We start from the raw sequence: 17913 nt of genomic DNA, 5'->3' as shown, positions 1-17913 counted from the left end.
GGTATAATCTTTGATGGACAGCATGGATTTGCTAAAGGGAGGTCATGTTTTAGTAATCTACTTATTTATTACAATAAGGTGACTGCTTCCTTGGACAGAGGAGAAGGATACACAGTAATATACTTAGATTTTGCAAAGGCTTTTGATAGAATACCGTATGATAAGTTGATAGTCAAACTAGAGCAGGTGGGGTTGGATATTAGATTAGTGCATTGGATTGGAGACTGGCTATCTGATAGGTATCAACAAATTGTGTATGGGGGAGCAATATCCAGGAAAAGGAAAGTCACTAGTGGTGTGTCTGAGGGGTCTGTTTTAAGGCCATTACCATATATTAATGATATTGGTGAAGATGTGGATGGAGATATTCAGTTGTTTGCAGATGATGCAAAGTTGGGACGAACCATGAAGAGTAGAGAAGATGTTGTGGCCTTTCAAGTCTTCTTGTAAGGCCACAACATTCCTGTGCCCAATCACCCATAAATTGAGTGATTGGGCACAGGAACAGGGATGTGAGTTCAATGTTGCAAAATGTAAGGTTTTAAAATTTGGAAAACAAAGATTGGATGCAGAATTTTTGCTTGGTGAGGATATATTGTCAGAGGTGGAGGAAATAAGAGATCTAGGGGTGATAGTGGATAAGGATCTGAAATTTAAGGGACACATAGCCAATATTGTGAAGACAACACAAAGGTTTCTGGGAATGATGCAGAGAACACTGACTTGCAGAAGTAGGTAGATTCTTGTTCCATTGTATAAGGCTTTGATTAGGCCATACATGGACTATTGTGCCCAAATTTGGTCACCTGGTTTTCAGAGGAATGAAGAGATGTTGGAAAGGGTCCAGAGGCGACTGACTAAGGTGGTTTCTAATTTCTGGAATGTCGAGTATGAGGAAAGATTGAGAAGATGCAATCTGCACATTCTGGTGGGTAGGTGGAAGAGGGGGAGATATGATAGAGACCTACAAGTTAGTAAGGGGATTGTTATATGATCAATGCTGGAGAGGTTCTACAGAAAATAGTGGAAGATCAGGGGAGAACCAGAAGTTATCCCTGGAAACAGTATAAAGAAGATGTGAGTATGGGAGTGAGAAGCAGGTTTTTCTTCATGCTCCGTTGTGAATGATTGGAATGCCTTGCTTGAAAGTGTGGCATCTGCTGAGAATTTGAATGTGTTTAAAGCACGGTATGATGAGCTGTGTGTATGATAAAAGGCCCTCCCAGATGAGTCTTTGAAACCATGGGGTCTTGGGTAATAATAACAAATAATCCATTTTAACAAAACTAAAAAAAAAAAAAAAAAAAAAAAAAAAATAGTCTGAGTTATTCAGAGTTTATACAATGTGTTATGCTGTTTCATTAATCTTATTCATATATTATTGATCACCTGTCTGCTAAAGTGCAATCTGTATAAGTCACAGGTTTAAAGCAATGCAGAAAGATAATGTTTTACTACATTAATATTAAGTTTGTGTGTGTGTGCTATATTGGGTTGTTTGATGTTAAAAAATAATTGTTTGCAGTGTGGTTCCAAAAATCACTGCTTTTTTCAGTGAAATAGTATGATTTTCAAATTTCATTATGATAAATACATTTTTTTTTTTGCATAATACATAAATATTTGTAATGTTAGATATTTTTATAATTTTCATTAATTTTTATTACGTTTTCTTTTTAGATCCATAATTTATGATGAATGCACTATAGTTAATTTTTTGTTTTATCATCTCACATCACAGCAACAAAGAATTGTGAAATTAGACAAGGCTTTTCAAGGAAATTTCATAAACCGAGTTCTACAGGTAATGTGATGAGGGTACTGGTGAATAAGTTTAAAACAGCTTGTGTGTGTGTGTGTGTGTGTGATGAAGAAAATGTGCTTCCCAAGGTCTAAGTCCCCCATGTCCTGATTCATCATATCGATTCAGTAAGAACCAGTTGAGGTATTCCTGGACAGTTTGATCATAATGACATAGTACTCCATCCTGCTGAAGCATATCAAGGTACACAGGTTCCTGTGACTGTTACTTCTACAAAAAATGTGGATTTCTTCATCAGTGCTTTTCATTGAACTGATTCGATGCTTTCACGTGGTATCCTTGGGTATCCACTTCTCTCTTTGTTACATTCACTAGTTCTTTGAAACTTATTCACCAGTTCTCAAATTGCATTGTCAAGAGGATTTGGTCTATGAAATTTCCTTGAAAAGTTTTGTCATTTTTCAGAACACTTCATTCCTTTGATGCAGTAAGTTATAACACAAATTGTTATAACTTACTGCATCAAACCCAGTGCATAATAAAACTATGGCAGTCAAGAAATACATTGTGGTAAAATGTAAGGTAATGCACTACTATATGAAAAGATTACATGCTTCATATTATATTAATAGTAATAGTTTACAGGAAATTGATGAGGCTTGGGATCTGGAAGTAATGGTGGATAGAGAAATGAAATTCAGAGACATATTGCAAGAGTTGGCAGAATAGCTCAGAAGATTACTTGGATGCTGAAGAACACATTGATGAGTAAAGATAGAGAAGTTATTATCCCTCTTTATAAGGGATAATAACCTCCCCATGATTCGGGCACATGTTGACTACTGTGCACCCAGATTTGATCATCTGCGTTTCTTTGAGATTGGGGAGGTGGAGAAGATTCAGAGATGCGTCACCAAGATGGTGACAGGTCTATGGAATGTTCCCATATGAGGATAGATTGAAGATATGTATATGTTTGGATTGCAGAGTTAAGCTGACACATGGTGGGGAGAGAGAGAGAGGATAAAACAGAAACTTATAAATTACTAAATTGATTCTATATGAGTGACACAAAAGAAATTTTTCATTATATGGGGAGTAGGGGGGAAACAAAGGGTGACACTTGGAAGTTGTCTAAGAGTAAGTGTCTAATTAGTAAGGATGTGCAGCCTAGATTCTTTACTTGAAGAGTGGTGAAAGTGATATAGATTGCCAGAGGTGGTTGTGAGGGTCCCAACAGTGAATAGGTTTAAGGAGATGTCTGATAGCTATTGCATTAATGGATAGTGTGGGTCTCCTGCTATGAGTCTTTTGACTCCATGGAGTACCCGTATAAATAATAATAATAAAAATCATTGTTCGGTTAGGGGTGGGGAGTTTAAAATGCTTCATTTTATTAGGTGTAGTGTGCAAGAGATCTATTTGTAGCAAAAGGTGAAAGATTTATAGAAGAAAAGTAGATGAGCAAATGTGTAGGATGTGATTTGAGAGCAGGTGATAGTTGTGCAAATAGAATGAATCACTTTATAGTAAAGTAGAGAATATTAATAAAAGTAGGGAAAATGTTATTAAGGTGAAAAAAAAAAAAGTGCAGTTGTGGAAGATTAGGAGAACAAAGAGCGCCTCATGAAAGAAATAGCATGCTTATGTGGAATCCTTTATAGGAAAAATGTCTGACATTTGGAGAAATGTCAGACAGTTTGTAAAGCTGCAAACAGAAGAAGAGTAGCAAGGTAAGAAACAGGAACATATGACTAAGAGAGAGAGAGAGAAGAGAGAAAATTTTGTCATCCATGACAAGAGGAATATGGGGAGGGGGGTACCCAAAAATAAATGCTATCTGAACTTGGCACACATGCATTTTCTAGTTATGGACGCTGCTATTAGGTATCGTGAGTGGGAAGTTTTCTGCACCAGTCTGGCAAGTGGCATCATCCGGTGTGAACTGCTTCATTGTTCTGGATGCTTTTTGTTAGTGCTTATAAGCAAGTTTGTTGATTTTGTGATGGCTGACCACATGGAACAGAAAGAGCATGCATGAAATTTTTTCTTTTGGGTATAACTGCAGTCAAATTACTGTTATGCTTCAGCAAGCCTTTAAGCACAATGCTTTACAGGCAAATTACTTGCAGGTCTACAAGTAGTTTGCCTGTTTCAAAAATGGGGACATGTCCATTAAAGACCATGATCTGGTCGACCTTCAAAAAGCAGAAATTATGAAAACATCGAAAAGGTTTGTCAGGCAATCAATAAAAATCATCAAAAGACTATCGAGCAAGTTTCTGAAGAGACGAATTCGTCATGGAGTTTGTGCCAGTGAAATTTAACAGAAGGTTTGCAAATAAAATGTGTATCTGCTATATTTGTATCTCATACCTCTTACACAACTTCCACAGTTGTATATGAGTGTGGTTAGTAAGTATGTGCAGACTAGAATTTTTTTCATGGAGTGTGGTGAATGAATGGAATGGATTGCCAGAATTAGTTGTGAGACCCTGACAGTGAATGAGTTAAAGAAGAGGTGTGATAGGTTTTGTGTATATAAACATTAAGTGTGGGTCTCCCACAATGAGTTTTTGGACTCCATGGAGATACCGTATAATAATAATTATTATGTCAGGATGCTTTTCAAGCATTGAACTAAATCCATTTCTAATAGTACTAAAAGAAGTTAATAAAGATCATTATAGTAGCATCTGTATGGTTTACAGTGAGCCATTTCTTTCAAAATGACCTACACTGGTGTCCATAAATTATGGAACAAAGAGAAAAATCAGGATAACTCAGTGGGGAAAGGTGTCTGTGTGTGGGGCGGGGGGGGGCCATGAAAGTCAGGTACATTATGTGAGAAGTGATGCTGAGTCTGTTTATTGTAATCAAATGAGTAGCACTGTCAGCATCTTATGTGAATGAGCCATGGTATGAAATCTGGTATTTTGGAGTGGTTTTCCATTTTGTGTCCGGAGTTGAGAACAAAACACCATTTAACTAGTGAATTCAGACACAGGTAAATAGTTACCACAGAATGACATATGAGTCATTCTGTTGTTCACACACTGTGGAACCAACAACATCCCAGAAATACAGTCAAGTAAGGCCACAATAAGACTCACTGGTCAGAACACAAAACAAATGAGCAAGTCAAACATGAATTAAACTATAGAAAAGATATAGCTATAATTCTTAAACAGCGATTAAGATGGTTTGGACACCACCAGAGTGTGTCCTTTCAAAGATTACCAAATATATTGGTGGGATTATACTAGAAGAAACTGATGAGGCTAGGGATCTTGGAGTGTTAGTAGAGAAAGATGGAGTGATATGATTGAGACTTACACACTTCTGAAAGGGTCATATAGGATTCAATTGATTGAATTTTTCAATTTATGGAGGGTGGGGAAAGAACAAGAGAGCATCCTTGGAAGCTGAGAATGAATGCCACTAAGGAGGAGGTGAGGCTAGATTTCTCTCTCATTGGGTGGTGCGTGATTGGAATTGATTGCCATTGGATGTTGTGAGTGCAAGCAGTGTGAATGAATTCAAGAATAAGTATGAAAGCTGGTGTGTATAGTATCTTTATTAATAATTATAATAATAATAGTTTTCAATGGAATCATTGGAGGTAGACGATCAAGAGGCAGAACCAAAAAGAACTTTTGTTTGACTATTGTGACCTTTCGAAGGAAAGGTCGCAATTATCAAGCTTCAGAAAAATGACAGAAATGGCCAGAGATAGTTCTATCTCTGACCATTTGCCAGATGGCAAAGATTTGCACATAGGGGACTCAACCTGACATCTGACAGATGAGAAAGAAGAAAAATTATGAGTAGTTTCTATCAACTATGAATGATTATTGTTACTTTATTAACACAATTGAAACACACCCAAAACAAGATATCATTCAAATAACAATTTGACTGGTAATACAGAGCATTCAGATTCTACCCAAGAATCTAAGAATGATTAATTCACATGTAGTTAATTCATTAATGTTTAATTCTTGTAAATAGGTGGATAGCTTCTTTGAAATTGCACAAGTGTACTGATAACAATTAGGATGACTGTGGTGTGTTTAAGACACAGCCAGCCAACCAACTTTGATTGCCAGATCTCATTATTTAGTAATGTTTTCCAGTTCTTTGTTGTTGATGTTATCAGCAGGTACTGCAATATCAATAATCCAAACTTGTCGATGTTCAATAATTGTGATCTCAGGTCTATTGTGTTCCAAATTCTGATTAGTTTGTATTCTAAAGTTTCAAAGAATTTTTGCTGTTTTCCAGTACTGTCTCTATTTTGTACTGCCATCAGTTATCAGAAGTAGGAAAACCATATTTTTTGCATGCATGCCAATGAATTGTTTTGGCTTCTTGATCATGGCAGTATTTGTAATCTAAAAATTTGTAATCAGTTTTGTCTATCTTGCTGCAGGCACCGATCAAATGTTCTAGTTTCATCTTTCTGATCATGTAATCTGCATTGACTTGTTACTGATACTCTCAGTTTTTGCTTTGATTGCACTAGTTTGTAATGCCTGTTTTTGAGCTGCTAGAACGAATCCTTCTGTTTCTAGTATTTATATATATTAAAAGAACTGTAGCCATTTCCACATCTTGGTTAGGTCAGTTTTTTCCCTCCATGTCTCAAAGAAATTGGTCATGCAAGGGTTTATTTTTCCAGCCCACATATCATTTATTTTGCTATTCTTTCTTTTTTAATTGAATTTATTTACTATTGTTTTTAGAAGGCCTTCTTGTGAAATGGCTTGGAGCATCTGCTCAGTTGCAATTGTCAATCTAATTTTTTAAACTAATTTCTTCAACAGTTTGTCTCACCTGCAGCAGATCCCATCCACCTATTCTTCTTGGTAGATAGAGCCAGTCAATGTCACTTCATGGATGCAAAGAATGATACATAGTCATTATTATATGATAAATTTAGTTTAATCCTTTATCCAAGTGTAAGCAAACAAAGTTTGCGCCTGAAGTATGTTCAGGACTGAGGCGACTCGTGGTAAAGGTGGACCAATCTCTCATCACTCCTTATCTCAGACTACTGAGATAAGGAGTGATGGACCAATCTCTCATCACTCCTTATCTCAGACTACTGAGATAAGGAGTGATGAGAGATTGGTCCACCTTTACCACGAGTCACCTCAGTCCTGAACATACTTCAGGCGCAAACTTTGTTTGCTTACACTTGGATAAAGGATTAAACTAAATTTATTATAGTCAAACCAAGTGGGAAAATTCTTCCAACATCATTAGTATATGAGTTTTGCTGTCCAATTTGTTTAGATCTTCTTTTATCCAATCCACTTATGCCAGTTGTGTATTGAATCACTGATATAGTCCAAGAGTTCGTTGCTCGAATGTTCATTTGCTGTATTATTTACTGCTCTCTAAATTCTGAAACCACTCTGATCTCTTTAACTTCTTATTCCTAATGAATGACTTTCTGCAATCTGGTTAACTAAACAGTGTCATCTTCATAGGTGACTATATTGTTCATAACTGCAGTGCAGAATTACTGCTCTCCAAATTCTGAAAACCACTCTAACCTCTTTGCTTTTTTTGTCATTGATGCATGATTTTCTGCAATCCAATTACCAAAACAGTGTCATCTTTCTAGTATTGTCCTTAATGCCAGTTGGTATCCCTTTTCCAATTGCACAAACCAAACTGGAAGAGATGCAGAGATATTTGCTATAAACAATGATCTAATGCAAATTGTATATCTACCATCCTTGATTACTTGATACCTTTAATCTTTTCTCAACCAGTTCTCCTTCTTGGTATACCATAGAGGTTGCCTGTTTACCTTTTGGAAGCCCCCCCCCCCCCTGCAGAATGCCCCCCAACTAATCCCAACTTCATATCCTTTAGCACTACAAGAGTGCTAAATGGAACAATTTCTAGAAATGCCTTACAGTTATCACTTCAATTAATCCCTTATCATTAATGTTCAAATTAAACAGTCCGATAGGTGGTGCCTGTGAATAAGTTCGTTAAACTTGTGCTCCCAAATTTTATCATATTTGCAAGTGTTTTTTTTTTTTGTGCAAAATAACCAATAAATGTAAAACAGAGGGTACTAAAAAGCCAATTACTTCTACACAAATCGTAAGTACTCATAGTCATTCATATCAGTTATTTTTACAATTAAAAAAGCCATGTAAAAGTGCCCGCTATGCCTACCATGTGAAGTAAAGATGGCAGCAACAAAGAAAGATCACTTTGAGTCCCATCAGCGTTGCGCAGCCGGTAGTCAATAAACTGAAAGACAATACAAAGTACCACAGTTGCGAATCCGAAGTTACCGAAAGGGAAAAAAGGTATACTGTGCAATTTCTGTTGCAACTGGCTATATACTTCCTGCATGAAAATAGATGAATTGCCGCTCAAGCTTTTTATCAAACTGAACCAACCTTTTTTTCTGTTCGATGTGCCTTCCTTCTGTTAAACAGCTGCTGAACCTAGACAAATGAGTTAAAAATCTTGAACAACACCTTAATAACACAATCGATACTTTCTCGTCCAAAATCCGAAAGTTGGAAACAAAGCTCGAGATATTCGACGACCAATGGCCAATTGCAAGTGCATCTCTACCACTAAAGAACTCTGAGATTTAATCGCATCAATGGTAAACACATCACTCGAGGCAGAAAACATGAGACTCAATGCCGTTATTCTGAACCTTCCGAAGGAAAACGGTAAACCTTTAAAAGAAGACGTTTGCTAACGTCTTCTTTTAAAGCAGATGAATGCAACTTCGATCCCAGGAATATCATTAAATGTCATCGTTTTGGACCCATAAACAAAAGAAAGCACGAACGAACTTTCCGTGTCTTGTGAAAGTGATCTGTAATACACCGACAAACACGTCCAAATTAATAACGGCGATCAATATCAAGTAAAAGACAGTTGCCTCCAGTCTTGTGTATGTGCTTGCCCTGACTTAACCTTTGCACAAAGGGAACAAAGACGCCAACTCTGAAGGCAGCTAGAAGAAAAATGCCAAAATGGAGACAACAGCTGGACCATAGACTACAAACAAACCAAACTAGTGCAGAAACCAAGTGACACCACCATGGAGACCAGTATGCAAGCACTGAATAGGAAACGTGCAAGACCCTTGTGGTCAAAGCCATGCCCTACAGACCAGTGGCGGCCCGTACATAAGCACTGCAACACTGCAGCAACCCCAAGGAAAAAATGAAAAAATTTAATTTTGTTTGTGTTTATAAATAATAACAATGCTTACAACATTATATAAATGCAGTACAACATGTTAAAGGTTAAAGCTTATGTTTTGACATTGATTGAATAGTTAATAATTGGAATTATTCGATTAACGTTTAGATTACGAAACAAATGCACTACGATCTAATGTCGATATTCGCGCTTGTCATTGCACATTTGTAAATCTTATTTTATTTTGTTAAAATAACATATAATTATTTATTTATTATAGATACAAGGCTGAATTATGACGAGTGTCACTGTTGAAAATATGAAAAGAATGTTTTTTCAATTACACGAAACAAATGCACTGCAATCTAATGCTGATATTCATTTGCACTTGTCGTTGCACGTTATGTCATTGGATACACTGCCGCTTGGACAGTGTATCTTATGCCTGCGCTCGTTATTTCTGTGAGATATGAAACGTTTATTATTGGTGCATGTTCGTGGTGAACTATTTTTTTGTAAATCTTATTTTATTTTGTTAAAATAACATATAATTATTTATTTATTATTGATACAAGGCTAAATTATGATGAGTGTCACTGTTGAAAATATGAAAATAATTATTTTTTCAATTATCGTTACACGAAACAAATGCACTGCGATCTAATGCCGATATTCGTTTGCACTTGTCATTACTATTGATACAAAACTTTTATTATTGGTGTTTGTTCGTGGTGAGGATGAAATATTTTTAATAAAGCAATTTTTAATATGTAAATTTATTTATTAATAAATTCGTTACTGATTAGGGGGAAAAAAGTTTTTTATATGCAGCACCTCCAATTAAAATTTTCACCAGCCGCCACTGCTACAGACCCTTGCATATTCACTACACCAACATCTGTGGTCTCAACTCCAACCTCAATAGTGTCCACTATCATCTGCAGTCAACCAAACCCCACCTACTCTTCTTAACAGAAACTCAAATTTTTTCACCTTCCCCCAGCACTACATATCTCAACCATCCAAACTGTACACTATTTAACTCCTTTCGACCCAAGGGTAGTGTGTGTGTGCATATATCCACTCTGACATACCCTGCCAGAGAGCACCTAACCTAGAATCGCCAAATTTGACCTTCTTTGGTTAAAAATATCCCTTCCCCACTCAATCAAATTCATCTGCTGTCTCTATCGCTCTCCTAATACCACCAACCACTCTGAGCTCTTTAATTTCCTCTCCTCAAAAGTTGATTTTCTCCAGTCCCACTCTCCCAATAATGAAATCATCCTCCTAGGTGATTTTAATGTCCATAACACCAACTGGCTTTTCTCTTCCAGTTGTACAGATCCTTCAGGCAGAGATGCTGAAATATTTACCATCACCAACAATCTTACACAAATTGTTCACAAGCCGACCAGATAACCCAAATCACTCCCCAAATACCCTAGATCTCTTCCTTACCAATGACTTCGAAATATACAGTGAATGTAGTGACCCCCTGGGTAATTCTGACCACAAAATAGTGCTCATCTCCTGCCCCATGCAACAACGCTTACACAGTCACACCTGCACAAGCATAGTTTGGCATTATAACAGTGCCAAATGGGACAGCCTACGAGACTACTATGCTTCATTCCCATGGTTGGACTATTGTTTGCAGTCTTCTAATCCAAACATATGCACCGAACATATCACGAAAGTAATCCTCACTGGCATGATAACATATATTCCCCACGCTTCTCTGAACTGCTGTCCCCCTATCTAAACCCTGGTTCTCCAAAAGATGTGCCAAGGCTGTACAAATGAAAAATCAGGCATTCCACAACTGGCTCAAATTAGGAACTCCATCCTCCAGTGCCTATACCGAAGCCCGAAACAGATGCAAAAAAAAAATTATCAATGATTCCAAAACAGAATTTGAGCTGACAAAAAGCAGTAAAGTTGTAGACTGTCCTAACAGCAGCCATGCCTTTTGGTCTCTTGCCAAAGCAATTGGTCGCAACTTTTGCCCTACAGTACTCCCACCCCTATCATACCCAAATGGCTCAATTGCAACATCACCCACAGAAAAAGCTAATCTCCTGGCTTTACACTTTGCTTCCAATGCACATAACTGACAATGGCAAATGCCCCCCCCCCCAGTCATTCCATCTGCCCAACATACAATGCCCCCTGTATCCTTTTTCCAGAAAGAGCTCATAAACCTGTTGTCAAAATTAGACACAAAAAAAAGCTCCTGGCCCTGATGGAATTCCTCCAATTGTCCTGAAGGTCTGTGCCTCAGAACTGACTCCTATCCTATGCCATCTGTACACACTCTCTTACTTCACTGGTGTATATATCCCAAAGCCTGGAAACTGGCCCACATTCAACCTATTCCTAAAAAGGGTGACAAATCACTGCCATCTAACTACCACTCTATCTCACTCACCTCAATCCTATCTAAAATGATGGAGAAAACCATCAATTCTCAACTCCTGCTCTACCTTGAAGGTACCCAGCTATTAAGCGACCACCAGTACGGATTTCGTCGATGCTGATTAACAGGTGATCTGCTTTCATATATCACCCATCTCTGTACATATGCCATGGAAAACTTTGGCGAATCCCAAGTAGTTGCACTTGATATCTCTAAAGCCTTTGACTGGGTCTGGCACAAAGGCTTACCAAGCAAACTGCCATCATTTGGACTGTTTCAGGACTCCTGCAGATGGATTGCCAGCTTTCTGTCTGGACACACACACTATGTGTGATGGTAGATGGCTCCCTATCCTCTCACTATCCAACTGATGCTGGAGTCCCACAAGGTTCTGTTCTCTCACTGACCCTCTTCCTTCTGTACATCAATGACCTACTTCAGTTGATCTCCAACCCAACATACAATTTTGCAGATGACAGCACATTGTACCATTTGATAAACCTTACCCTACACAACTCACTTCAACCCACAGAACATCAACCACAACTTCCCATAATTCAGACCTCCAAAACATCCTCTCTGATGGGGCTTCAATGCTAGTAAAACCCAGTTCTGTCTTATTTCCCACAAAAAAGAACCATTTCCCCCCAGTATTATTTTTGACAATACTCAAATTCCCAGACAAGAGGAAATCTCTCTTCTCAGAATTATCATGACATCAGGCCTCTCCTGGCATAAACACATCACAACCATTGCATCCTTCGCTTCCAAAAAACTAGGCTTTCTCTTTCACTCAAGACGTTACTTCACTTCAAAACAGCTGTTAACCTTATACAAATCACAAATCTGCCCAGCTATTGAATACTGTTCTCACATTTGGAGTGGGGCTCCTAAAAGCTCCCTCAAAATGCTTGACTCAATACAGAGGAGAGCAATTAGACTGATAAATGATCCATCTCTTACCAGCTCACTCCCCCCACTTTCACATAGACATTTAGTCTCTGCAATTTATATATTCTATAAATATTTTCACGGAAAATGCTCATCTGAAACAGCATCAATAATTCCCCCACTCTGTACTAAAGCCATTGGAACATGTACAGCTACCACCCAACATCCCTTCACAGTACACCTTGAAACCCACAGAGCAAGTTTCTTTTCCTCCTCCTTCATCCCTTCTACTGCTGAACTGTGGAACAGTCTTCCCCCTGATGTATTTCCCAAGGAACACAATATACAGGCTTTTAAATTGAATGTCAACAAGTTTCTTCTTTCCCATCCCATTACCCATGTACGGTATTAAAGTACTATAGGTTGACCAGCCAACCTCTCGTATATGGGCCCAACATAAAAAAAAATAAAAAACAGCAGTGCCTCAATACAATGCTTTGCAGCACTCCACTGGTCATTCTCCTGAATTTTTACTTGACTCAAATCAAATGGTTAGATGTCCATCTCCAAATCATGTTGTCCACATTTGTAGCATAACCTCTGAACTTCAATTCTGCAGCCTGGTTCCAATGTAATACATCTTGGAATCTTTTTTCATCTCCAAGTGCATAACCTTACAATTTTCCACATTAATCTTGCAAACATGTTATCGTTTTTCCACACTGCCAGTCTATTTAAATCATCTTGCAGGATTTCTACATTACCTTTATTAACTACCTGCCATTTCTTAGATTCTACTCTACCATATACTACTATTCTTTGATGTTGGTCTGCTAACCACCCTCTTATCCATATCACCAGCATCATGTTTATACCCATTTCCTTTAATTTATGTGTAATAGATTTCTTGTTTGGCATCTTCTCAAATGTCTTTGCATAGTCCAGTAGTATTATGGTGTGACCATTTCCTTTATTGGATTCAACTGTGACTTTGTTATAAAAAGTGAATAAATTATTAATAGACAAGATGTACCTTTTACAAAACTGTGATTCCCCCCCCCTCCCCCCACGCGCGCGCACACACACACACACACTGCCACAGGGTATCATATTCATCTGTTCATTCTTGAAGTCTGTCCTTAACCAACATTTACACTGCTCCAGAGGTATCAGTCAGTAATTTGTTACTTCCATCTTGTGGCTCTGGACTTTGCCAGAGCTCTGATGTAAATTAAATTGATTGGTGTAATCTCAATTCCCTTGCACTTATTCATAATAAATTTGTTGGTATCCCATCCATTCTCATGGTTGTATTCATGTTGATATTTAGTAATATGCTAAGCATTTCAGTTTGTGTCTGTTCTCACATCAAACTCTGTTAAACAAGCAACTGCAAAAATGATCATTGAGTAATACAATTACTTCTACTGCTTCTGTCACCTTCTTACCATCAGCATTCATTGAAGTTATCTTTTTATTATTCCTGTCTCCTAATCTGATTTTGCTATCCTTATAATATGTTATCCCTTTTTTCCTCGATTTTTTTGCTTATAAGTACACTGATCACTTTTTCTTTATATTCTCTGCATGACATTTTTTTTGCAGCTTCTTTATAATGACAGTGCTTATCCATTTAATTTCCACCTGATTTTTACAACTAATTCCAGGCATGCTGTCTGATACTACATCCCTTCACCATTTCTCATGTACTATTCATATCTTTTGTTTGCTTGTAGTTTCTTATGCTGTCATCATAGCCAGCATTAAAATCCTGGGTCACCCTCTATCACATGATGTTTTAGTTAATCATCTCTTAATATCTGTAAATTCCATTTCCATCCCATAATCTGCTCTTTCCAATCTATGTCCACATAATTGAAGTTCCCCATTATAATTCTCAGCCTGCATTCATTATGCTAATATGTAGATGCATAACGGGGTGCTTAAGGGTCAAAGCTGTATAACTGAGAGGAGACCTCCACATAGCCTTTAAAGGAATGCGGAGAACCGACCAGGGCTTCTGACCTAATGTCCAATCCTCACCTTCTCGTGGTGCACCCTGTTGGGTATCTACTTGGATACTGAACGGACGAGGATGGGCTGGCAATTTGGGATTTAGCCGACCAAATTGTATTCTTATTGGTTAAACCAAAATATAGAATGATGGTACAACATGACAAAATTTCATGCCGGCTGGGGCGTCGCCCGGTTAAACAAGGCCTCGTTGTTTTCGCCAGGGAACCAGGGCGAACAGCGAAAAGTCAGCTACTGGAACAAATCTGAAAATAAACCCCAACTCAACATCACCAGAGTTAAAGATCGGTACTATCAACATAAGAAGCCTGAATGGCAAAGAAATGGAGCTAGCTGAGGAATTAGATAAGTACCAGATCGACATAATAGGGGTGACTGAAACAAAAAAGACCAAAACTGGTGAGATCTTTCTGAGCAATAAATACAAAATGTTATATTCAGGCAATGACAATCAAGGAAAAGGAGTAGCCATAGTATTCAACACAAAATACGAGGCTAATCTTCTTGAATGGCAGTCAGTCTCAAGTAGAGTAATGTGGGCAAATATGAGAATGGGGAACTGGACAATGAGACTTATTTGTGCCTATGGTCCCACAGAAAGGTCTACTAAGGTAGAAGTGGAGGAATTTTTTCAGGCTTTAGAAAAAGCAACTGACACAATGAAAAATGAAAAGTTGGTCCTTGTTGGGGATCTAAATAGCAGAGTAGGAAATGATTGTGAGACATACAAAAATATTTTGGGAAAATTTGGAGAAAAGAGCAAAGCTAATAATAATGGCAAATTTGTTTTTGGCAGATTCATTGGCAATAACCAGTCCATGTTCCAACATAAAAATGTGCACAAATTCACATGGAGAGAAGAGGCTAGGAATAAGAAAAGTCTCATTGACTATGTTATTGTTGATAGCAATGTTTTCTCCCTGGTGCAGGACACCAGAGTGTACAGAGGATATGAAATTGGAAGTGATCACTATTTAGTCTTGAGCAGGATAAAATTGAAATTCATATTGAGAAGAATAACATGTAAGAAAGTTTTAAAGCGAATAAAAGTTGAGCAGCTCTCAGATGTCAGCTGTAGACTAAAATACACAAAGATTATTGAAGGAAAAATGAAAGAGTTTGAGAACAGGAATCAAACCTTGGAGATTCATTGGCAAACTCTGAAGAAAACATTGATTGATTCTGCCAGAGAGGCATATGGTGAGGTTGTTTGTAAGGATAAAAATATCAGAACTCCCTGGTGGACACAGGAAGTTAAAGAGGCAGTGAAGGAAAAGAAGAAAGCATACCAAAAGTTCCTGTCAAATAAGTCGGCTTGTGCTCTTAGAGAATATAGAGACAAATGCAAGAATGCTAAACACTGTGTAAAACTAGCTAAACAAAAGTCATGGGAGGACTTTGGCAAGAATATAGAAAATAAATATCAAGAAGGTGGCAAAATATTCTGGAGGTTGTTGAAGAAGCTTAAGAATGGTGGAAAGAGTGCTATAAAAGGAATTGGAGATGATAAAGGTGACATGAAAACGGGAGAAAAAGATATCCTTGAAGTATGGAGTAATTACTTTGAAAAACTGCTAAATGAAACAAGCAGTGATGACAGCACAGTGGTAAAAAACACTGACCAGGCATGCAGTCAGGAATACATATCCATACTTGAAGTAGAAAAAGCCATCAAAGGCTTGAAATGTGGAAAGGCAGCAGGAGTAGATGATATTCGACCAGAAATGCTGAAGTATGGTGGTATAAGAGTCTTACAGTGGCTGCACTGCATAGTTCAGAAAGCTTGGACAGAGGGACGAATTCCCGATGATTGGAGTAGAGCTCTCATAGTACCCATATATAAAAAGGGAAATAAAACTGCATGTGAGAATTACAGAGGTATTTCCCTACTGAGTGTTCCTGGCAAGATCTATGCAAGTATACTTGAGAAATGGTTGAGAAGAATTGTGGAAGAAAAGCTTGGTGAAGAACAAGCCGATTCAGGCCAAATAGAGGCTGTCAGGATCAGATCTTCACTTTACGACAAATAGTCGAGAAAGCATGGGAATATAACAAAGATCTGTATTTAAGTTTTGTCGATCTGGAAAAGGCATATGACAAGGTGCCAAGAGAGAAGCTATTCAATACGCTGCAGTTATATGGTGTCAATGGGACATTATATCAAGTGAGTTGTAAGTCAGTAGTTAGAATTGAAGGAAGTACAGGAAGATGGTTTAATGTTAAATCTGGTGTGAGACAAGGATGTACATTATCCCCTCTGTTATTCATTATCTATATGAATCGCATTATGAAGGAAAGTGGAATTAAACATGATATCGAAATTGGAGATGTTAATGTCAGCTCTTTGCTTTATGCGGACGATGTTATACTCCTAAATAAATCTGCTACAAGTCTGTAAGATTCTCTGACTAAATTGAATAGCTGTTGTAATAGATATGGTATGAAGGTCAGCAATGAAAAGACAAAGACAATGAAAATAGGTAGAATCATAGAAAATGTCAACTGTGTTGTGAATGGAGAACCTGTGGAACAAGTAAAACATTTCAGCTATTTAGGCACGATTTTTACTGAAGATGGTAAATTAAATATAGAAATAGACAACAGAATCAGCAAAGCTGGTATGGTGGGAAGTCAATTGAATAAATTCATATGGAATAAGAAAGAAATTAGTCGGAACACTAAATTAGCTGTATACAAGACAGTGTTCAAACCAGTTTTAACTTATGGATCTGAGAGCTGGGTCAGAAGTAAAACACTTGACCAAAGACTAGAGACTTCAGATATGAGAGTCCTGAGAAAGATTATAAGCGTGAACAGATGGCATCAATGGCAGTATCATATTAAATACAAGGATATTAGGAAAGAACTTGACGTTGTCAGCATCCAGGAATGCGTTAGCAGAGCTAATCTCAGGTGGTATGGTCACTTAAACAGAATGGGCAAGGAAAGATTAGCAAAACAAGTGTTCTCTGCCAAGTTGGCAGGAAAATGACCGAGAGGAAGACCAAGATATAGGTGGATTGATACGGTACAAAGTGCTTTAGACGATAGAAATATAAGAGCTGATAATATTAGAGTGTTGACAAGTAACAGACTGATTTGGAGGAAAATTGTAGATAGGAAATTAATAATGATGTAATTTTTTTCATGTAGTACTGTCATATCCTGTACACCCCTTGAGGGTACATGGCAGGAATTTGATGATGATGATGATGTAGATACATAACATATACATCTTTCTGTAGAATCCCTGCCCTATATCAGGAACCATCTATATGTTTTGTCTCAAACTATATAGCCTCAAATGAACCATCTCCCTCACTCCTGAATTCAATTCCTTCATGCTTAGCTTTTTTTTTATGATGTTCCCACATATGGAAGGCCACAGGACCCATAACTATAGTGCCTTATGTGGATAAGTGATTAAGGAGAAAGAAGTAGTCTGTTGGTATATTTCTTAAAGAGCTGGATGCTGTACTCAGTGGGAGAAACAGTATGGGGGAGACTGTTTCCAAGAGCTGAGGTGGATGGAATGAAGGAAGATGATGAAAAGTTTGTTTGATATGTTTGGAGCTGAACAGCGTATGGATTTTGGCCAGTTATTACATAGTTC

At 37.7% G+C, this 17913-nt stretch overlaps 1 protein-coding gene across 7 annotated transcripts in view; it reads left to right on the top strand.

Annotated features, from left to right (window-relative positions):
* The window catches only part of LOC150104186 (uncharacterized), a 712768-nt gene that overhangs the window by 681816 nt on the left and 13039 nt on the right, over positions 1 to 17913 (top strand). The window lies entirely within an intron of this gene.

This window comes from Typopeltis vanoorti, chromosome 8, assembly GCF_054136105.1.
Source record: "Typopeltis vanoorti isolate ZY-2024b chromosome 8, IOZ_Tvanoo_1.0, whole genome shotgun sequence".
Taxonomy (NCBI): domain Eukaryota; kingdom Metazoa; phylum Arthropoda; class Arachnida; order Uropygi; family Thelyphonidae; genus Typopeltis; species Typopeltis vanoorti.
This window is presented reverse-complemented; position numbering and strand designations above follow the sequence as displayed.